Genomic DNA, 24,757 nt, shown 5'->3' with positions numbered 1-24,757 from the left:
TGATGACCATAGATGTTAAGTCCCGTAGTGCTCAGAGCCATTTGAACCATCTATATACGAGGGTAATCCGAAAACTAAGGTCGTCTATTTTTTTATAATTACATAGACCTGTTTATTTCTACAATGGTTTACCTCAGTTTACAGCTTGAACATTTAGCTATTTTTCGACATAATCACCATTTCTGTCGATGCATTTTTCTAGACGCTGTGACAGTTTTTGTATGCCCGTGTCGTACCAGCTCGCCGCCATGCTGTTCAGAAAGTTATGAACCTCTTCTTTCACCTCGTCGTCGGAGCTGAATCGCTTTCCGGCAAAATGTTATTTTAACCTAGGGAACAGGTGATAGTCACTGGGCGCCAAATCAGGACTATAGGGTGGGTGGATGATTATGTTCCACTGAAACTACTGCAGGAGAGCAACGGTTTGCCGAGCGATGTGTGGGCGAGCGTTGTCATGGAGAATGTGTACGCCTTTGCTCAGCATTCCTCTTCTCCGGTTCTGAATTGCCCGTTTGAGAGTTTTTCAGAGTCTCACAGTACCTGTCAGCGTTAATTATGGTCACAATGGGCATAAAGTCGACCAACAATACCCATTTCCGATCCCAAAAAACGGTTGTCATGACTTTACCGGCAGACTGTGTTTGTTTGAATTTCCGCGGCTTTGACGAAGAATGATGTCGCCACTGGCGTGATTGTTGCTTGGTATCGGGTGTAAAGTGGTGTGCCCAGGTTTCGTCACCCGTGACAATTGAGTCCAGAAAGTTGTCCTGTTCGACTGCGAGGCGGCGAAGAAAAGCGCGGGAAGCATCAACTCGTTGCCGCATGTGGTCCTCAGCATGCGTGGCACCCATCTTGCGCACACCTTCCGGTAATTCAATTTTTCAGTTAAAATTCTGTGAGCGGTGCTTCGGGAAACCTCGGGAACCAACGTGCAGAGATCATCCAGGGTGATCCGCCGATCTTCACGCATGCTTTGCTCAACCTTCAACACTGTCTCCTCAGAAACTGACGGTCTCCCGATCGTTTGTTCGTCGTGAATTTCGGTCCGACCAGCTGCAAACTCTCTACACCACTTACGAACATTTTTGACATCCATGCACGACTCACCATACACTTCCGACAATTGGCTATGGATTTCAATCGGCGCAGTGCCCTTTGCGTTCAAAACCGAAAGACAACGCGCAATTCGCATTGGGTCTTAACATCCGACGGGAGCTCCATTCTCAACGGCTACCAAGCCAAGACTGTGCGCCTCAGCGCGGCGTGCGCATGTTTACACACAGCGCGTGAAGCACTCTTCATAACAGTGTGACCAACTGCCACACAAACAGAGTTCTGTACTTATAAAAAAATAGGAGACCTTACTTTTGGGGTTACCCTCGTATATAAATGAGCTAATGGACAGTGTGAGCAGCAAATTGTGCCTGCTAATGACGCTGTGGTGCACGGGATGGTGTCGTCATTGAGTGACTGTAGGAGAATACAATATGATTTAGACAAATTTCTAGCGGGTGTGATGAATGGCAGTTTGTCCCAAGCACAAAAACATCGAAGTCAATGGAGATGAGTAGGATAAATATTCCTGCAATATTCTAATGCAGCATTAATAGTGTGCTACTTCGCACAGTCATTGCGATTAAATATCGAGGTGCAGCATTGTTAAGCGATAATAAATCGAAAGAGCACGTAAGGTTAGCAGTAGGGAAGGCGAATGGTCGAATTAATTCGGTTAGGAGAATTTTGGGAAAGTGTAACTCATTTTTAAATGAGGCCGCATGTAGCACACTACTCCGATCCATTCTTGAGTACTACTCGATTGTTTGGGATCTCCAGCAGACCGGATTAGAGGAATGCATCGAAGCAATTAAAAAGAAAACTGCTAGAATTGGTACTTGCCGTTCGATCAACTGGTGAGTGTTACAGAGGTACTTCGTCAACTCCAATGGAAACCCAGGAGGGAAGAAGTTTTCCTCGCGAAACGCTATTGAGAAAATTTAAAAAACCGCCACTTGAAGTTGACTTCAGAACGATTCTACTGCTGCCAACGTACATATCACGTAAGGACCACGAACTTAAGGTACTAGAAATTACATGTCGTACAGAGGCATAGACAGTCGTTCTCCTTCGCTCTATTTGCGAGTGGAACACGAAAGGAACTCACTAGTAGTGGTACAAGGTCTTCTCCAAATGGTTCAAATGGTTCTGAGCACTATGGGACTTAACATCTGTGGCCATCAGTCCCCTAGAACTTAGAACTAGTTAAACCTAACTAACCTAAGGACATCACACACATCCATGCCCGAGGCAGGATTCGAACCTGCGACCGTAACACAAGGTCTTCTCCGCCATGCATCATAGTGTGGCTTGCTGAGTGTGTATGTAGATAAACAGGGTGGTCCATTGATCGTGACCGAGCCAAATATCTCACGAAATATGCGTCAAACGAAAAAACTACAAGAAAGAAACTTGTCTAGCTTCAAGAGGGAAACCAGATGGCGCTATGGTTGGCCCGCTAGATGACACTGCCACAGATAATACGGATATCAACTTCGTTTTTTAAATAGGAACCCCCATTTTTTATTACATATTCGTGTACTACGTACAGAAATATGAATGTTTTAGCTGGACCACTTTTTTCGCTTTGTGATAGATGGCCCTGTAACAGTCACAAACATATGGCTCACAATTTTAGACGAACAGTTGGTAACAGGTGGGTTTTATAAATTAAAGTACAGAACGTAGGTACGTTGTCATGGACCGTACGAATACCTCTGTTCCTCCCCTTGCTCCTAGCTTCCAGTACTTGGGCCACACACCACCATCTGAACTTAACACTCCCATCACTACCCAGGACATCAGCCTCACACTCCGCACTAAACGCAACACTGCTCCCGGCCACGACTGCGTTACCTACCGCCACCTCAAACACTGCCCTCCCTCGTTCCTTTCAATCCTTGCCACCCTCTACAATGTCATCCTTGCCACTGGCTTCTACCCGACCTGTGGAAAACCTCCCGTATCCTGATGTTCTCCAAACCCAACAAGCCTCCATCTGATGCCTCTTCCTATCGACCTATCTGTCTCACATCGGTGTTCAGCAAGCTCTTGGAATCGATCCTTTCCCGGCGCATCCATCACCACCTCCGCCAACACCACCTCCTCCCAAACACCCAATGTGGCTTTCGACCTTCCTTCTCTGCTGATGACCAACTCCTCCGCCTCAATCATCTCCTCTCCCTCCAGCTTAACTCCCGTCGCTCCGCCATTTTTGTCTCCCTTGACCTCGAAAAGGCCTACGACCGTGTCTGGCATCCCGGTCTCCTGTTTAAACCAAACCTACGCCCTTCCTATCAACTACATCCGTCTGGTGGCCTCCTTCCTCTCCCACCGCCCCTCCTATGTTACCATCCATAATGCCACTTCCTACACCTTCTACCCCTCTGCAGGTGTGCCCCAGGGCTCTGTCCTCTCCCCTCTCCTCTACCTCCTGTAAACGGCAGATATGCCCCAACCCCCTCCCTCCAGTACACCTCTTGCAATATGCTGATGACACCGCATTCCTCGCCCTCGCTCCTACCCTCCAACGGTCCCAACGCCTTCTCCAGAATCACCTTGACCTTTTTGCTGCATGGTGTAACCAGTGGCTCCTGAAACTCAACCCTTCCAAGATCCTGGCAATCATCATAGGTCGTACCACTCGCTCCTTCCGGCTTCTGGATTTCTCCCTTACTGTCTGCGCCCGTCCTGTCCGCCTCACCCCCACCCTCACCTACCTTGGCCTCACCATTGACCGTCACCTCACCTGGATCCCTCATCTCCGCTCCATCCAATCCAAAGCCCACAACCGCCTCCGACTTCTCAAACTCCTCTCTGGCCGGACTTGGGGGTTGCACCCCTCTACCATCCTCCACACCTACAAATCCTTAATCCATCCCATCCTCTGTTATGCTAGTCCTACCTGGATATCTGCCCCCCCCACCAAATTCTATAAGTCCCTCCAGATCCTTGAGCGTCATGCACTCTGCCTCGCCTTCCGTATATGCCTCCCGTCCCCCACGCGGATCCTCTATGATCTCATTCCCTTCCCCCGTCTGCTCCTATTCCTGGAACATATCCGCATCCTCTACACCTCCCGCCGTCTTGAACCCCCTCACCCCCTGGTTGCTCCTCTCCTCTCCGATCCCCGCGCCCTGCCGCGTCTTCACCGTTGTGTCCCCCCTACCCTCCATCTCTCCACCCTACATCTCCTTTCCCAAGGTGGCTTCCATCAACTCCCCCTCCCAGATGATGCCCTCTCTCCCTCCATTTATCCCTCCTATCAACTCTGATCCTCACTCCCCCTCCTTTCCTCTGTCCTTTCCCTGGGCTCCCTCTTCCCCCCTTCCGTACTGTTTTCTCCCCACTAAACCTCTCCCTACCTCCCTTGTCCCCCCCCCCCGAGTCCTTTTGTATTCCCCTCCTCTGCCTACCCCACTCCCTGTCGCGTCTGCCCAGCGCCCCCCACCCCTCTTATGGGTCCTCATCCTCCATCAGCTCCTTTCCCGGCTCCCCCCCCCTTTTTATTTTCCCATCACCTGTCCAGTTTCCCCCCACCTGCTCTCGGCTGTGGTCTGTCACATTTGACAACTTTTTAGTGCAGTGTTCCAGTGACTGTTCAGTGTTGTTCGTCTTTCTCGTGTTGCGAACAGAAACCATGCTGTCGCTGGGTGTGAATTTTATGTCTTTTGCGAACAGAAACCAGACTGTCACCGTGTTTTTTTAATTGTCTGTCTATTGTTTTACCTGTCTGCTTTGTATGTATTTTCTTAGCGTCATCATCCCTCTGTTCTTTGTTTTAAGTTCCACGATTTCTTTTCGCCATGTTACTCTTTAAGTCTCCGATTTTATCGCCTGTTTTTATTATTTATTCTCTTCATCTTTCTAACAAAGTCTGTAGGCTGAAGAGCGGCATACTAGCTGCTGCCAGCCCGCCCCCTTCGGGGGGAATTGAAATTCAATAAAGGAAAAAAAAAGTAGGTACGTTCGAACATTTTATTTCGGTTGTTCCAATGTGATACATGTACCTTTGTGAAATCATTTCTGAGAACGCATGCTGTTGCAGCTTGATTACCTGTAAATACCACATTCGTGCAATAAATGCTCAAAATGATGTCCGTCAACCTCAATGCATTTGGCAAAATGTATAACGACATTCCTCTCAACAGCAAATAGTTTGCCTTCCGTAATTTTCGCAGATGCATTGACAATGCGATGACAAATGTTGTCAGGCGTTGTCAGAGGATCACAATAGCAAATAACTTTCAACTTCTCCCACAGAAAGAAATCCTGCGACGTCAGATCCGGTGAACGTGCGGGCCATGATATGGTGCTTCGACGACCAATCCACCTGTCATGAAATATGCTATTCAATACCGCTTCAACCGCACGCGAGCTAAGTGCCGGACATCCATCATGTTGGATGTACATCGCCTTTCTGTCATGCAATGAAACATCTTGTAGTAACATCGGTAGAACATTATTTAGGAAATCAGCAGACATTGCACCATTTAGATTGCCATAGATAAAATGAGGGTCAATTATCCTTCCTCCCATAATGCCGCACCATGCATTAACCCGCCAAGATCGCTGATGTTCCACTTGTCGCAGCCATCGTGGATTTTCCGTTGCCCAATAGTGCATATTATGTCGGTTTACGTTACCTTTGTTGGTGAATGACGCTTCGTCGTTAATTAGAACGCTTGCAAAAAATCTGTCATCGTCCCGTAATTTCTTTTGTGCCCAGTGGCAGAACTGTACACGACGTTCAGGGTTGTCGCCATGCAACTCCTAGTGCATAGAAATATGGTACGGGTGCAATCGATGTTGATGTAGCATTCTCAACACCGACATTTTTGAGATTCCCGATTCTCGCGCAATTTGCCTGCTACTGATGTGCGGATTAGCCGCGACAGCAGCTAAAACACCTACTTGGGCATCATCTTTTGTTGCAGGTCGTGGTTGACGATTCACATGTGGCTGAACACTTCCTGTTTCCTTAAATAACGTAACTATGTGGCGAACGGTCCGGACACTTGGATTATGTCGTCCAGCATACCGAGCAGCATACATAGCACACGCACGTTGGGCATTTTGATCACAATAGCCATACATCAACACGATATCGACCTTTTCCGCAATTGGTAAACGGTCCATTTTAACACGGGTAATGTATCACGAAGCAAATACCGTCCGCACTGGCGGAATGTAACTGATACGACTTACTTATAAGTTTGTGACTATTACAGCTCCATCTACCACAAAGCGAAAGAAATGGTCCAACTAAAACATTCATATTTCTTTACGTACTACACGAATAAGTAATAAAAAATGGGGGTTGCTATTAAAAAAAACGCAGTTGATATCCGTTTGACCTATGGCAGCGCCATCTAGCGGGCCAACCATAGCCCCTTCAAGATAGAGTTTCTTTCTTTGTAGTTTTTTCGTTTGATGCTTATTTCATGAGATATTTGTCCCGGGCACTATCAATGGAGCCGGCCGGTGTGGCCGTACGGTTCTAGGCGCTTCAGTTTGGAACCGCGTGACCGCTACGGTCGCAGGTTCGAATCCTGCCTCGGGCATGGATGTGTGTGATGTCCTTAGCTTAGTTAGGTTTACGTAGTTCTAAGTTCTAGGGGACTGATGACCATAGATGTTAAATCCCATAGTGCTCAGAGCCATTTGAACCATTTCGAACTATCAATGGACTACCCTGTAGATCTTATTGAACAAAGGCAATGCACTTGGTACCAACATAACAGATTTGACAAATTTACAAAAGCGCTGCCACTGTATCTGTCCATATAACAACGTTGCTGCACCCTCCGGAACATATGAGACAAAGCGTACATAGAAGAGCGTCGAGATGACACAGACTCAGGCGCACTCGACCAGGACTATGTTATGCTTTCGCCTTACGTCATACAAATGGTTCCCAACTGGATACTCATCCGGTAACACACTGCTCCACTCAGCCATTACCTGTTATCAGTCAGTTGGATGGTACCTCAAGTCAGTATCTCTAGACTCATCTGCAGTCACCACGAATAGGAGCCTAACTGGACACTGCACAAGTGACGTTAGTCGTTATCCACTGGATCTAAGACTAAATCAGTGGCGGCTCGTGCAAAATTGTAGCACTGAGCCAGAATATGGTGACCTATAGCCTTTTGACTTACAATGGTAGTAACTAAACTGAATATATTAATTTTATGTATGTAAATTGAACTATATGTTGTGTAAATAAAAACCGCCTTTTCTTGCTGCACTGTATTTTATATCTCCCAGTCACTTTTCGCCTTTGTCATTTTAAGGCATCTTCAAGGGGATGGTTATTTGAGCTTCTAGTTAGTATTTGTGTTTCCTCTCATCTGGTCACATGCTGGAGGTCGCACTATAATTTCACTTACGAAACCTCACATTTTCATGTTCCAAACTTTTTTTCATAATTTTCATATTGTTTACACTTGTTGTAGTGTCGTACTATTAGTATTCTGTCAGTAGTTGTAGATACTTGATTGAAAACTATGATTTAAAGGCGTAACTACTGCGAGTTCACTATGTGTCTCATCCAGTCACCATTCCTACCGCCTCGTAGTGAATTCTACCAAAACTTTTTCAATTTCTTTGATAGTTGGGGTAAATCTTCTTCTACATTTTCATGAGTGTTTGAGTGTTCAGGCATATCAATTGGTTCTGGAAAATTAAGAAGCTGATAGAAATATTATGAAGTATTTCGAAATTTTCAGTGTTTCATAAGTCGAATCGGTGAGCCTCGCCCATATCGTTGCGTTATTAGATTTCCATTTGAAGTACAACTACGTGACACATTAAATCTCACATTCTTCTCCAAAGATATACTGGAAAAGGGCCTCTTCAGCAGATCATCTACAGAAAACGCTTTCATATATATAACTCCGTCAGAACAGGCCTTGTAAGGTCCAACAGTACCGACCGATCGCCGTGTCATCCTCTATCGACAGGCGGTCATCACACCGTTCTGCTCGCTGTTGCCAGTTTTCGTGACCGAAACTGCTACTTCTCAGTCAAGTAGCTCCTCAGATGGCTTCACAATGACAGTGCAACCGCCTTGCCAACAGCGTTCGGCACACCGGACAGTGATCCAGCCAAGTGCTACCCAAGCCCAATATCACTTAACTGCGGTGATGTGATAGGAACCGGTGTTAGCACCGCGGCAACGCCGTTGGCTTATGTATATAAATTGACTGTTTTTTTAGACTTCATAATTATTAGTTTAAAATCGTGAGGAAGAAAATGAAATGAAAACAAGTGTTTATACGAGGGCTATCCGCAAAGTACATTACGTTTTGGAATTAAAAATAAATAAAGTATTGGAAATTTTTTTATTATATACAGATGAAAGCCACACTTAAATACTATTTTTCTACATAGTTGCCATCTAAATAAAGGCACTTATCGTAGGGATGGACGAGCTTGGAAATTCCTTCGTCGTAAAATTCGGCCGCCTGCGCCTTCAACCACGTGGTTACCTCTTTTGGGACAGAAAAGGTGTGATTTTTGTGAATTTCCTGGAAAGAGGCACTACAATAAACTCTCAAAGGTATTGCCAAACTCTGCACAACCTCAGAAGAGCAATACAAAACAAGCGCAGGGGAAAGTTGGGCTCAAAGATCTTGCTGATTCACGACAACGCCCGGGCCCACACGGCAAATGCCACTCGTGAAGTTCTCGAATCTTTTAAGTGGGAGTTGTTTCCTCATCCGCCGTACAGTCCCGACCTGGCACCGAGCGACTTCCACTTATTCGCAGCAATGAAGAAGTGGTTGGCTATGCAGCGTTTTGATGACGACGCACAGCTTCAAGAAGAGGTAACCACGTGGTTGAAGGCGCAGGCGGCCGAATTTTACGACGAAGGAATTTCCAAGCTCGTCCATCGCTACGATAAGTGCCTTAATTTCAATGGCAACTATGTAGAAATGTAGTATTTAAGTGGGGCTTTCATCTGTATATAATAAAAAAAATTCCAATACTTTATTTATTTTTAATTCCAAAACGTAATGTACTTTGTGGATAGCCCTCGTACCAGCGAGAATCAAACCCGTGTCCGCAAATTAGCAGTCTGTCCTTTATGCCACTCACCAACAGTGCAGTTGCTGCACCGGTTTTTTAATAAGTCGTCATTCTCCACGCTTGCACAATACTCTAGAGCATGCAGTTTTGCAGTTTCAAAGAAAAATATTGGCCTGGTGCTGTGAGCAACGTACCACTCATAGTGCCGGGTCCGCAGCTCGTGGTCGTGCGGTAGCATTCTCGCTTCCCGCGCCCGGGTTCCCTGGTTCGATTCCCGGCGGGGTCAGGGATTTTCTCTTCCTCGTGATGACTGGGTGTTGTGTGATGTCCTTAGGTTAGTTAGGTTTAAGTAGTTCTAAGTCCTAGGGGACTGATGACCATAGATGTTAAGTCCCATAGTGCTGAGATCCATTTGAACCATTTGAACCATAGTGCCGGAAGGGATAACGTCACAATAGAGCGTGCATAGCCAAAAGCAGACAGCTGCGATGGTTCTCTGATTTGATCATAGCACGACTCATCGTCGTTTCAGCTTTAGACACTGGGTTCTAGTTATCGCGGAAAGAGCGCTAAAAAATTAGCCTATTTTATCTGCATACAGCATGCATTTCAAGAGAAATTGCGTAATTTTCAGCTCACATTGAAAGAGAAATGACATAACTTTAGTGCGATTTCCCGCTCACATTTGAAGCGAAATGGCACAATTTAGTGTGATATGTACAGTATGTTGTGCACATCAACACATGACAACGAGCTGCTGCTGGGATATCCGAAGCTATACAGAGAGGTGAGTGCAAGTGAACGTCGACGTATAAATCTATGCACAATCTTCATACTACAGTTAGGTATAGTAAAATTTATTTTAATAAATCATTCCAAATTGTTTACAATAAGTGCTGCCGTCTATATGTGTATATTGTAGCTGTTGATTAATACTGTTTCGTCCTGTGGTGCATCTTAATAGTTGCTGCGCACAAGTGAACCTCCTCATAACAGCAGCTTCGTCAGTGATAGGCGGCTCTTCTCTTACCACTTTTATTTGTTTGATGGCGAGTGCACTTTGTAAACAGAATAGTTGTGCCTCAACAGCAGTTGCGTTTTATAAAAATGGTTCAAATGGCTCTGAGCACTATGGGACTTAACAGCTGAGGTCATCAGTCCCCTAGAACTTAGAACTACTTAAACCTAACTAACCTAAGGACGTCACAAACATCCATGCCCGAGGCAGGATTCGAACCTGCGACCGTAGCGGTCGCGCGGTTCCAGACTGAAGCGTCTAGAACCGCTCGGCCACTCCGGCCGGTTGCGTTTTATATTTAGGTGACAATGAAAACAGATGTTTCTGAGGTTTTGAAACGTTGTCAGATGAGATAATTCTACAAAACCTCTTGTAAAAGAGAGCCCAAGTATTGCTGAGACACTTCGCTCGCCTTAGATTTCATTTCAGTTGGTATTTATACAGCCACTATAGTTCAAGCTTGGTCAGCAAAACATCCCTTCGTAGACGAGAGGTTAGTGTGGCTGACTGGCGGGGTTGAGGGCCTGGGTTCGATTCCTGGCCGGGTCGGAGACGTATTCCACGTCGGAACTGGACGTTGTCTTGTTCTCATCATCATTTCAGCACCATCGAGAAGCAAGCCGCCAAAGTGCCGACTCAGAAGGGATCTCCTGGCCAAAAATGCCATACTATCTTACTTTTCATTTCATCCCCGAAGACTTTGTGCTGGAGGAAACATTGACTTGTACACTGAGGTAAAAAAAGTAATGGGGTAACTCGCAACATCGTGTCGGACCTCCTTTTACTCGGAGTAATGCAGCGACTCGACGTGGCATCGACTCAACAAGTCACTGTAGATCCCCTGCTTCTACAGCCAACCACAATTGCGGAATTCTTGCCGTTACAGCATGTTATGCACGGACTGACCGCTCGATTGAGTCCTATAAATGTTCGATGGGATTCATGCTGGGTGATTTGGGTGGCCAAATAATTCGCTTCAATGGTGCAGAATGTTCAAACCAATTGCGAACGATTGTGGCCCGGTGACATGACATCGTTATCTGGAAACATGAAGTCCATGAATGGCTGAAAATGCTTTCGCAGTAGCCGAAGAGTGTCATTTCAAGGCAATGATTGATTCTGTAGGACCGGAGGACCCAGCCCATTCCATTTGAACCACACCACTCTGGACCCGTCTTCAGCTTGCACAATGCGTTGTTGACAACCTGGATCCTTGACTTCCTGGGGCCTGCGCCACATTCGAACCTTACCATCAGCTTTTCTCATCTGACCAAGCCGCGTTTTCCAGTCGTCTAGGCTCCAGCCGATATGGCCATGATCCCAGCAGGGGAGCTGAAAGCCATGTAGTGCTGTTAGTGTCCGTCGTCTGCTGTCATAGCCGCGGTGTCCTATGGAATGTGTCCGCCGCATATCCCACATTGATTCTGAGGTTATTTCACGCAGCGTTGCTTGCCTGTTGCCGCTGACAACTCTACGCCAGTGCCGCTGCTCTCGGTCGTTAAGTGAATGCTGTCAGCCAGTGTGTCGCCGTTGTGAGAGGTAATGCCTGAAATTGCGTATTCTCGTTACACTCGTTACACTGTGAATCTCGGAATATTGAGTTCCCTAACGATTTCCGAAGTGGAATGTCCCAGGCGTCTAGTTGTAACTACGATTCCGCTTTCAAAGATTGTTAATTCGCGTTAATTCGCCACAATCACCTCGGAAACCTTTCCACACGGATCAAAAATTGTTCAAATGGCGTTATGGGACTTAACATCTGAGGTCATCAGTCCCCTAGAACTTAGAACTACTTAAACCTAACTAACCTAAGGACATCACACACATCCATGCCCGAGGCAGTATTCGAACCTGCGACCGTAACGGTCCCGGGGTTCCAGACTGCAGCGCCTAGAACCGCACGGCCACTTCTGCCGGCTGCTCATTTATCACATGTTTGTTTTCTGCGATGGCTTTCTGAATGTGGAAGTTTTCTTGCGTTTGTATAAGATGTATGTCATGGTAGCTTATTGTCATTATTTTCACTTCTTGTTCCATGTTTGTAGGATGGTGATTATGGTGTTTTAAATGTTCTGCAAATGTGGAATGGTTTGTTTCGTATTTCCAACACCTGACGTGTTCTTTGTATCGTGTTTTAAAATTTCTGCATGTCATGCCTATGTATACTGCATCACAACTTTGACATTGAAGTTTATATATTCCTGATGGTTAGAATTTGTCCCTCTCAGTAGCTGGTTGGCTTAGGTGTGATTGTAGGGTTTGCCCAGCCTTATATGCTATTTGGAAGCCCTGTCCCTTAGGATGTTTGCGACTCTGTGTGTTAGTTTATGTGTTTAGGTTCGTTTCTGTGTGGTGTTGTCACTGTGTGTGTTTGTTGAGTGTGTTTGTAAGTTTTCAGCTTGTGTGTTCGCTTGTGTTCAGAAAATGTTGTGTTTGTTTTGTATTAGTGTTTTTATTCACCTGAGTACAAATGACACCTCAGCCAATGCACTGCCGCTTTCTACCTTGCGCCCGCGATACTGTCGTCATCTGTACACGAGAATATCGCCATCCCGTGATTTTTGTCACCTCGTGTGTTACGGTGCCAGAGTAACGCACCCGGTAGCAGAGCAGCGCTGGCCGAGCCCGGGTGAGGAGGCAGTAGGCGCGGCGGCAGCCTCGGCGCCAGGTGGGGGTCAGCGACCGCGGCAGGTCTGGCCCGGCGTGGCGCGAGGCGCCGGGCTGGCGAGGCGGCTACCCGGCTGCCACTGTGCGCCTGTGCTGTGGGCGGCTGGGCGGCTGGGCGGCGCCGGCGCGTGGGCGGCAACGCCACCGGCCGCGGCGGCTACTGGGCGCCGCCGACCCGCTGTCCCACACCGTCTCCGCCGGCCGGCCATTCACGTGCCATTCACCCTCACACTCTCCACGAGGCTTACTCAGCTTACTCACTGTGCTTTCTGCGACTGAGACACTGTCACGTTATTTACTATGGCAGAGCTACTCTTACATTCATTTTCTTCTACCAGGGTGTTGTGTACATAGTTCCGCGTAGTCAGCGCGTACACAACTTTCCCACTAGAGCGCGCCCCGCTACGCACAACAGCGCAGGCGCAGCGCTCGTCCGTCTCCGCACTACGAGATGGCGCTGCCATAGAGACGGACCAAATTCTTCTTCCGCCGATTGGCGTATTAATATGTAACGCAGCCAATGAGATTGCTGCTTACGTAGAACTTTTTCTCCTCGATGATCACACTCGCACACTGATACATGAACACGAGGTATTATAGCGAGTGTACAGACCTCCTATTAGTCAGTCTGCATCAGTCTGTACTAGTCTACAGTCAAGTTTCAGTCTGCGCCTAATAAGATTACCATATTCCTGTACATAGCCATGAAGATAACTGTATAGACACTTTTGTCAAGTATCAGAGATATATGTGAGAATAAGGTTGTATACCTGGAAGAATCCTGGAGATACTAATAGGTATCAGATAGATTATATAATGGTAAGACAGAGATTTAGGAACCAGGTTTTAAATTGTAAGACATTTCCAGGGGCAGATGTGGATTCTGACCACAATCTATTGGTTATGAACTGCAGATTGAAACTGAAGAAACTGCAAAAAGGTAGGAATTTAAGGAGATGGGACCTGGATAAACTGAAAGAACCAGAGGTTGTAGAGAGTTTCAGGGAGAGCATAAGGGAACAATTGACAGGAATGGGGGAAAGAAATACAGTACAAGAAGAATGGGTAGCTCTGAGGGATGAAGTAGTGAAGGCAGCAGAGGATCAAGTAGGCAAAAAGACGAGGGCAAATAGAAATCCTTGGGTAACAGAAGAAATATTGAATTTAATTGATGAAAGAAGAAAATATAAAAATGCAGTAAATGAAGCAGGCAAAAGGGAATACAAACGTCTCAAAAATGAGATCGACAGAAAGTGCAAAATGGCTAAGCAGGGATGGCTAGAGGACAAATGTAAGGATGTAGAGGCTTGTCTCACTAGGGGTAAGATAGATACTGCCTACAGGAAAATTAAACAGACCTTTGGAGAGAAGAGAACCACTTGTATGAATATCAAGAGCTCAGATGGCAACCCAGTTCTAAGCAAAGAAGGGAAGGCAGAAAGGTGGAAGGAGTATATAGAGGGTTTATACAAGGGCGATGTACTTGAGGACAGTATTATGGAAATGGAAGAGGATGTAGATGAAGATGAAATGGAATATAAGATACTGCGTGAAGAGTTTGACAGAGCACTGAAAGACCTGAGTCGAAACAAGGCCCCGGGAGTAGACAACATTCCATTAGAACTACTGATGGCCTTGGGAGAGCCAGTCATGACAAAACTCTACCATCTGGTGAGCAAGATGTATGAGACAGGCGAAATACCCACAGACTTCAAGAAGAATATAATAATTCCAATCCCAAAGAAAGCAGGTGTTGACAGATGTGAAAATTACCGAACTATCAATTTAATAAGTCACAGCTGCAAAATACTAACGCGAATTCTGTACAGACGAATGGAAAAACTGGTAGAAGCGGACCTCGGGGAAGACCTGTTTGGATTCCGTAGAAATGTTGGAACACGTGAGGCAATACTAACCTTACGACTTATCTTAGAAGAAAGATTAAGAAAAGGCAAACCTACGTTTCTAGCATTTGTAGACTTAGAGAAAGCTTTTGACAATGTTAACTGGAATACTCTCTTTCAAATTCTGAAGGTGGCAGGGGTAAAATACAGAGAGCGAAAGGCTATTTACAATTTGTACAGAAACCAGATGGCAGTTATAAGAGTCGAGGGGCATGAAAGGGAAGCAGTGGTTGGGAAAGGAGTGAGACAGGGTTGTAGCCTCTCCCCGATGTTATTCAATCTGTATATTGAGCAAGCAGTAAAGGAAACAAAAGAAAAATTCGGAATAGGTATTAAAATTCATGGAGAAGAAGTAAAAACTTTGAGGTTCGCCGATGACATTGTAATTCTGTCAGAGACAGCAAAGGACTTGGAAGAGCAGTTGAACGGAATGGATGGTGTCTTGAAGGGAGGATATAAGATGAACATCAACAAAAGCAAAACGAGGAGAATGGAATGTAGTCAAATTAAATCGGGTGATGCTGAGGGGATTAGATTAGGAAATGAGACATTTAAAGTAGTAAAGGAGTTTTGCTATTTGGGGAGCAAAATAACTGATGATGGTCGAAGTAGAGACGATATAAAATGTAGACTGGCAATGGCAAGGAAATCGTTTCTGAAGAAGAGAAATTTGTTAACATCGACTATAGATTTAAATGTCAGGAAGTCGTTTCTGAAAGTATTTGTATGGAGTGTAGCCATGTATGGAAGTGAAACATGGACGATAACCAGTTTGGACAAGAAGAGAATAGAAGCTTTCGAAATGTGGTGCTACAGAAGAATGCTGAAGATAAGGTGGGTAGATCACGTAACTAATGAGGAGGTATTGAATAGGATTGGGGAGAAGAGAAGTTTGTGGCACAACTTGACTAGAAGAAGGGATCGGTTGGTAGGACATGTTTTGAGGCATCAAGGGATCACAAATTTAGCATTGGAGGGCAGCGTGGACGGTAAAAATCGTAGAGGGAGACCAAGAGATGAATACACTAAGCAGATTCAGAAGGATGTAGGTTGCAGTAGGTACTGGGAGATGAAGAAGCTTGCACAGGATAGAGTAGCATGGAGAGCTGCATCAAACCAGTCTCAGGACTGAAGACAACAACAGACAACAACAAACATGTGAGAATAAGATTAACGTACCAATACCAAAGGAACTTCAGATTGTCAATTGTAAATAGCACCCAGAATCAAGTTAAGTAAATTTTATGCTTGTTATTATTTTAATAAATGTGTGTGAAATTTAGTCAAGTTCTGTTTAAAGCTGGTCACCGTCAATCTGCTACTCTAAGCGTGCAAGTGGCATTTCTATCGTCTGACCTAACGGCACAAGATAAACACGCCACGATAAGACCACGAGACATATTGCTGTCACTCGCCTACTTCGTTAGACCGACAAGTCAAATAATCTGATGGTGTGTGTACCGAAGGACTTACAGTACGCACGCCACACAGGGCTGTCCAGAAAGTAACTTGTGTTTTCGTGTAGTATTGTAACTAGGTAGTAACGGGAAGGGCCGTGGGGCGGGTGGGGGAGGGCCGACGAAGCAGTCGCACTGCTTACTCAGGCAGTCGGCCACTGTGCTTTCGAGGAGAACACGTCAAGTGCCATAACCCGATTTCCCAGGAACTTTCCTCAGTGGAGGAGGCGTCAAAATAACTGAATACCTTTCTCGGATTATTAATAGATATTTTACCGTTTTTGAGATAACGGCGGTCAAAGTTTTCGAGATCATTTACGTTCCTTTAGGCGTGGGCGCTATGGCCAGCGTCGCAATTTCACGCTTTTGCGCTCCGTGTTCGAAACCCTATTATTATTATTATTATTATTCTTTTTTTTATGTATCTACTGGTGGCCGTGGACGACTACTGCACGAATGCTTTCCAAACTACATATCTGGTGTATGAATTTTAAAAAAGAAGCGCCGCGCAGGATTAGCCGAGCGATCTGGGGCGCCGCAGTCATGGACTGTGCGGCTGGTCCCGGCGGAGGTTCGAGTCCTCCCTCGGGCATGGGTGTGTGTGTTTGTCCTTAGGATAGTTTAGGTTATGTAGTATCTAAGCTTAGTAACTGATAACCTTAGCAGTTAAGTCCCATAAGATTTCACACACATTTTTTTTTAAGAAAGAAGAAGTATCACTATGGTAAACATGCGTTCTTGCGACATTCGTGGTGTTCGGAATTTCCATGGTTGGTTTTGGGGAAGAAGACCAGACAGCGAGGTCATCGGTCTCATCGGATTAGGGAAGGACGGGGAAGGAAGTCGGCCGCGCCCTTCGAAAGGGACCATCCCGGCATTTGGCTGGAACGATTTAGGGAAATCACGGAAAACCTAAATCAGGATGGCCAGATGCGGGGTTGAACCGTCGTCCTCCCGAATGCGATTCCAGTCGGAATTTTCATGTTTCGAATGTTTCTACGGTCGGTATGATCCAAGGTAAGGCACCAAATTTTACCTAAGAACAAACATAAGAATAAAATACAGGAATTAACAGCTCATATAAAAATAAAATATAAGAATATGAGAATCTGAAAAGACCGTAACGTCTGAAAAGACTGTAACACCATAGCTCTAATGCTGTGCTGATTTATTTTGCTTTTGTTTCATTTAATGTTACATTGCTGTGCTTCTGTAAATGTGTTTGTTTGAACAGATAACACAAAACTGTATAATCCTTTCTTTGTTGAAACTTTGATGTCATGATTTGATTGTATGCTGTGTAGCATATCTCTCGTTTAAATGCTTTGTCCCATTTGGAGGGAACAAAATTTACTGTATGTAATTGTAATTTTGTGTGAATAATTTTTTGTAGAAATGCCTATATGTGCAAAAGTTCTGTTTTGTTTAAAATGGTTGTTTACTGTTATGTAAATTGCTGATCCTCACTTAGAGCTCTTAGTATTCTGTGTATAAGAGGTGTAGTGGTTCCCCTCGGGAACGGAACTGTGTAGCGCGCGCAAATTGTGGTTGGCCTAGGTGGAAAAGGTGGAACTGATAGTCAGTCGGAGGCGAGCTACGAGTCGGGGACGAGCCACCGGTCGGGGACGAGCTACCAAACTGTGCACTGTCATGTAAATGTTGCATATCGTGCTGGTTCCGAGAGAGGCTTTTCCTGCGGCTTTCAATGCCTCGGATGGATGGATAAATAGCTGGAACTATTCTGGAATTTGTATCTGTCGTCGCCACCAAGAAATGACTGAGTCTAGCAATTCAGTCTGCGAATCCACCTACCAACATTCAGTCGCCACCACGTTGCGCAATCACTGTAACGTAATACTATAATGATGTACAGTGAAGGATCAGCTTAATGGATGTGTTATTGTGCTTAAATATAAGGTAATTTATATCTGAATTTATGTACCAACCTTGAATTTTCTCCTCATCATAACACCTCTCAGGTTCCTTTCCGTTTGAACTAAAGTGATCACCGAGTGTCCTTAATGAAAGTACGTTAAAACCCAGTTTTCTATTTAATGCCTCTTGAACACAGTAAAGAGAAAGTTACAGTTAATGTGTCTAGAGAGTGAGTTAAAATTAATGATGCTTGCTGAAAATAATTTTCCTAGTAAAACTGCTTATTAATGTGTTGTTGCCAACTTCAAATTAAAATTTCTCAAGACTGAGGCTTATAAAGTTTTGCTTAGTAAATGATCACATTACTACCTGTTGTAAATCGCATAAAGTTAGTCGGTATCGTACATAAATGTTAATTTTATGTCTCACGGTAGTAAAAGTGGAAAACTGCATAGTAGGAAATTATATGTTCATGATTACCAAGTGTTTGTATCTCTTGTGTGCATATTAACAGTATAAAGACCACTCAGTTTGTGTAATCCCTGAAAGTGACAGTGTTTTTCTGTACCTGTTATAATGTTGCAAATAGTTGTGCTACTCCAACTGTTAGTTTCACTCTTACCGTAAACATATGAGTGTGTCAGACTTCATTGCAATCGCTTGTGGTCAAGTATAGGTTGTGTTTACCCATTAGAGTTACTAATAACTATTTTCTTGAATGAGAATGTTAATCATTCTCTTGCCTAGTTAGGCTGGCGACCGTTTTCTTTATCAATTAAACAGTGCAGATAGGCAAAAATCTTGTTTGTTACTGTTTAATTAATTACGTAATTCTGACTTTCATTTCCGATAAGCCACCTCCGTTAGGAATAACACGGTCAACACAACAAAATTCCTCTCAGAGGGTAACACTGCTCTGCTGCTTTGTACCATAATTGCTGTAACAAAATAATTCTGTTTTGCAAACTGACTCCTACTTTAAGGTTATGGTATAGAACAGTAACAGAAAGGAGTGTTATACGTGGCTTTTCCGTAACAGGACTAATTGTTCTGTTGGGACATCGTATGTACTAAGCCAAACTTGGTATTTGACTACGTAAGCTACGTAATTATGCTGCTGTAGTGTTATAAGACCACACACACATGTACAAGCTGACAATTATTTAACTATATGAAAAATAAACGTAAATTAGTTACAAACTACGTCGTGCACACTTTATGCAACATGTAAACGTCACTACAGATATTAGGATTTAGGTTATGATTGTTCGATATGCCTGCCGTCATTGGCGATGATGTGGCGTGGACGAACAGCGAAATTCTGCACGACCCGCTGAATTTTCTGAACATCGATGCTGTCGTTTATCTCCTGAACGGCTGTTTTCATCTCAGCAGTGGTTTTGGGATTATTGATCTACACCCTGCCTTTAATATAGCCTCACAAAAAGGAGTCGCATGTGTTCAGATCTGGACAATATGGCGGCCAAATCGCCAGAATGCGGTCCCTAAAGTGCTCCTCCAGGACAACAAACACTTTTCAGCTTCGATGGGATCGCGCTCCGTCTAGCATGAACCACGTCTTGTCAAAATCAGGGTCACTTTGTATAATGGGGTTTAAATCATTATCCAGAAGCTTCACGTACCGTTCTGTAGTTACCTTGCCATCAAGGAATGGTTCAAATGGCTCTGAGCACTATGGACTTAACATCTGAGGTCATCAGTCCGCTAGAACTTAGAACTACTTAAACCTAACTAACCTAAGGACATCACTCACATCCATGCCCGAGGCAGGATTCGAACATCCGACCGTAGGGGTCGCGCGGTTAGAGACTGAAGCGCCTACAACCGCTCGGCCACACCTACCGGCCATCAAGGAATATCGCACCAATTATTCCGTGACTGGACATTGCACACCACACTGACCCGTTGAGGGTGAAGAGACTTCTCGATCGCGAAATGCGGATTCTCAGTCCTCCAAATGCGCCAATTTTGCTTATTGACAAACCCATCCAATTGAAAGCGGGCTTACTCGCTAAACCAAACCACATTCAAATACTAATTCCCATCATTCCTCGCGGCCAACCGTGCAGTTAACGTCCTAACACAAATCGTTACGAAGTTACGACGGTTTTATTTCATACAGGTCTATAACTGTCACCTTGTATTAAACAATAAATGAATGACACTTATTGTAAAACGGAATTGTAATTTTCAATTGACTTAGCGTTCTTTATCCCCTAACTTGATAAGCAACATTCGTATAATAATCTCCTGCGGACATGGCTGGATAGAAGAAAACAATAAAATAAATTATAACAAATAAAAACAATAATTGGATTTCGAACACAGGAAGCAAAAATGAGATATCACAACACTACCCACTAGGCCCCTAGTTGGGTGGGGTCTATCCCACTCTAAAATCTATCTCAATTACGACGAAAGCTATGAAGGTCTCTTCCTCGTAAACGGTCGAATGTCTACTGATAAGCCGGGACACGGTTGCCTATATTTGGCTCGTCTTCCAAGAGGGAAGTTCCTGGGAACTCAGGTTACGGCACTTACCGTGTACCCCTCGTTAAGGCTGTGACAGCGAGAGAGCCACATTGCTTCTCATTCACCTACAGTTATTGCTGTGTTCTTCAGTCCGAAGACTGATCTGATGTAACTATCCACGCTAATCTTCCATAAACCACTTTCCTCTCCAAGTCGATGCAGTACGTCTTCATTACTTGCTCGATGTGTCCAGTTACGACGGGCGTTCAATAAGTAATGTATCAACTTTTGCTCCTCTTCCGATTTCGTTTCAAAAATGCGGAATTTCTTGTGGAACATTGTGAAATATTCTCGCTTCAGCTCCTATAATTTCATCAATTTTCGATAGGTGGCGGCAATATACTTAGCCTTCAAGATGGTATATGTAACGGAGTTGTGTTCCAAGGAGAGGTCTGTCATTCAGTTATTTTTTGGTGGAACACAGGAGCATCACAGATATTCATAGGCGCCTGCAGAATGTCTACGGAAATCTGGCAGTGAACAAAAGCACGTTGAGTCGTTGGGCCAGGCGTCTGTCATCATCGTAACAAGGTCGCGCAAACCTCCCGGCAGACCGCACGCAGCTGCAATGTTGGAACGTGCGGACACTCTCGTCCGAGGTGACTGAGGGATCACAATCAAACACATTGCTGCACAACTTGATGTCCTCTCCCAATGGTGCAATAATCACCTCTGACATGTATTGTGCTACCCTCAGGAAATTGAAGAAACTACTTCAGCGTGTCCGCCGCCACAAAAATGCAAATGAACTTCTCCTTTTCTATGACAATGCAAGGCCTCACATAAGTTTGTAAACCTGAGAAGAGCTCGCTTGGACTGTTCTCCTTCATTCACCCTACAGCCAAGATCTCGCCCCTTCCGACTTCCATCTGTCTGACCCCATGGAGGATAATTCCGGTGTAAGCAGTACGTAGGGCTGGTTACTAATGGAGCAAGTTAATTCGCTCCGTCATCGACCATTAGAGCGGTACCATGCGGGCACACAGGGCCTCGAAGTAAGGTGGCGTAAGCCCGCATCTCGTGGTCGTGCGGTAGCGTTCTCGCTTCCCACGGCCGGGTTCCCGGGTTCGATTCCCGGCGGGGTCAGGGATTTTCTCTGCCTCGTGATGGCTGTGTGTTGTGTGTTGTCCTTAGGTTAGTTCGGTTTAAGTAGTTCTAAGTTCTAGGGGACTTATGACCACAGCAGTTGAGTCCCATAGTGCTCAGAGCCATTTGAACCATTTTTTTTAAGGTGGCGTAAAGCCGTCCAATGCACGGAGATTATGTTGAAAAACAGGCTTTTGTAGCCAAAACGTAGTGAATAATGTGATGCATTGGAATCCGGAACAAGACCAACCTGCTTTCGGAAAAAAAAATTGTGTTGCGTTACTTACTGAACGCCACTCGTAATTTTCAGTTTTCTTCTGAAACACAACATTTGAAAGGTTATATATACTCTTGTTTCTCGTTTATGTTTCACTTCCGTGTACGGCTACACCCCAAACAACCACTATTAGACAAGACTTCGTAGCACTCAAATTTATATCCGATGTTAACAAATTTCTGTCATCCAGAAACAAGTTTCATGCTGTTGTCAGATTGAATTTTATATGCTCTTTACTTCAGCCATCATCAGTTAATTTGCTGTCGAAATGCCAAACCATATCTACTTATTTTAGTGCCTAATTTTCTTATCTAATTCCCTCAGCATTCCCTCGCAAATTTTCTATACTCTTCACCAATTTCAGCTCAACGACGAGCCGTCTCCTATTACTCTAAAATGTTTTTCAGTGTGTGACAATCATAACACATCGTCGTATTCTTAGACCTAAAATGTAAACTGACAACTTTAAACAATATGTTACAGAGCCCATATTGCAACATTGTCATGTTAATTGCGATAGCAGATTTCGTCTCACATTCATTATCTTCTGTTTCCTCTTAGGAAAATTTATTATAACACACTTTTTTATTATTTTGCTGGGTGGCAAACTGTACTTGCCATAAAGATATACTCTTATCGTACAATCCAATAAAAATATTTACCAATGATTTTTTTCTACTATTTTCAGTTCCTTTATTTTACTTATGTGTTCATCTATGGGCCACTAGCTAATTTCATCCTTTCGAAATGGTAATGCTACTTCATTCCACATGTTTGTACTGTAAGCCGAATAATGGCGCTAATGTTTTCTTACGAACTGTACGGTGTTAGTTCAAAATGTTGAAATGTGTGTGAAATCTTATGGGACTTAACTGCTTAGGTCATCAGTCCCTAAGTTTACACACTACTTAACCTAAATTATCCTAAGGACGAACACACACACCCATGCCCGATAGAGGACTCGAACCTCCGCCGGGACCAGCCGCACAGTCCATGACAGCAACGCCCCAGACCGCTCGGCTAATCCCGCGCGACTACGGTGTTAGTTTATGCCCAGAGATGGCATACCTCGGTTTATTGTACTATTTTCATTACCTTTGTATTTTAATTGTTTTGGCACACTATTTTAAACTTTTACTTTTCGTATTGCATGGAACCTCTTCCATAAGTTTGTAATGCAAAAATACATTGCATACAGTCCTCTGCCTACTGTCACTGAACGGGCCACCCTTATGGCTCTACAAATGTGATTTGCTTTCCATGTATAACCACTATTTGTAGTTTTTAAAATTTTACAGCTTAACAATCATGTAATTATTCACCAGCACCTCTATAGATGGCACCACGGGGCTCTGACATAACTCTTTATTCCTATTCCACCATGTAAGCAACAGCTTCGGTTCATCTTAGAGACCTGTAAGCACTACACCACTATTGTTTAGCAGGTAACACTTGGGTCTAATGTCACCTGTCCTTATATGGTATGTAACTGTGTGGTGTTTATGTTTGCTCTTACGATACTGAGTCAGCTACCGTATATTTCTCCCTGATTGTTCTGTTTTGTAATCTTAAGTACTGAAGATGATTGTGAAATAGTCGAAAACCAGTGCTGTCGTAACAAACGACGGATTTCGGGATCGCCTGCTGTTCATTTCTACAGGTTTAGTTACAAATGTGTTGGCTATGGAGCATGTCGTCTTCCTAGGGAAACGCATGTACACATACATCTCCATCTACATACATACTCCGCAAGCCACCTTACGGTGCGTGGAAGAGGGTATCCTTTACCACTACTTGTAATTTCCCTTTCTGTTCTATTCGCAAATAGAGCGAGGGAGAAACGACTATCTATACGCCTCCGTATGATCCCTAATTTCTCGTTTCTTATCTTCGTGGTCCTTACCCCGCAATAAATGTTGGCGGCTGTAAAATCGTTCGGCGGTCATCTTCAGACGCCGGTTCTCTATAATTTCTCAATAGTGTTTCTCCAAAAGACCGTCGCCTTTCCTCCAGGGATTCCCATTTGAGCTCCCGAAGCATCTCCGTAACACATACGTGTTGTTCGAACCTACGCGATAAAAAATGTAGCAGTCTGCCTCTGAATTGCTTCGATGTCTTCCTTCAATTCGACCCGGTAGTACTCCAGAATAGGTCGCACCAGCGTCCTAAATGCGGTCTCCTTTACAAGCGAACCACTCTTTCCTAAAATTCTCCCAACAAAGTGAAGCCACTATGATAGCCGCTTTCAGCAAACACATAATAAGGTATCTGAAATGGCAGAACTCTACACTATTGGCCATTAAAATTGCCACACCACGAAGATGACGTGTTGCAGACGCGAAATTTAACCGACGGGAAGAAGATGCTGTGATATGCAAATGATTAGCTTTTCAGAGCGTTCACACAAGGTTGGCGCCGGTGGCGACACCTACATCGTGCTGACATGAGGAAAGTTTCCAAACGATTTCTCATACACAAACAGCAGTTGACCGGCGATGCCTGGTGAAACTTTGTTGTGATGCCTCGTGTAAGGAGGAGTGAAATCGTACAGTACCGCCCGACATTGAAATTAGGTACAACATACTTCATTATTTTTGTCAGAACAACACATTTTTTTTGTAAAATAACTCAATTTCAATTAATACAGTGAAGCCGGATACCTGTGTGGGAAAGAATGACAATTTATTTATTTAATTGATCACATGTGCACTCCCACAAAGTAAATCCCTACATCCAGTTTGGTGAGATCTGTGAAATGAGTGAATGTATGGTCGTCTGATAACCGCAGATAGTGAATGTGAATATATCATCATCTTTGAGACGATCCTTTGGC

This window comes from Schistocerca nitens, chromosome 1 (genome assembly GCF_023898315.1).
Source record: "Schistocerca nitens isolate TAMUIC-IGC-003100 chromosome 1, iqSchNite1.1, whole genome shotgun sequence".
In the NCBI taxonomy this organism is placed as follows: domain Eukaryota; kingdom Metazoa; phylum Arthropoda; class Insecta; order Orthoptera; family Acrididae; genus Schistocerca; species Schistocerca nitens.
This window is presented reverse-complemented; position numbering follows the sequence as displayed.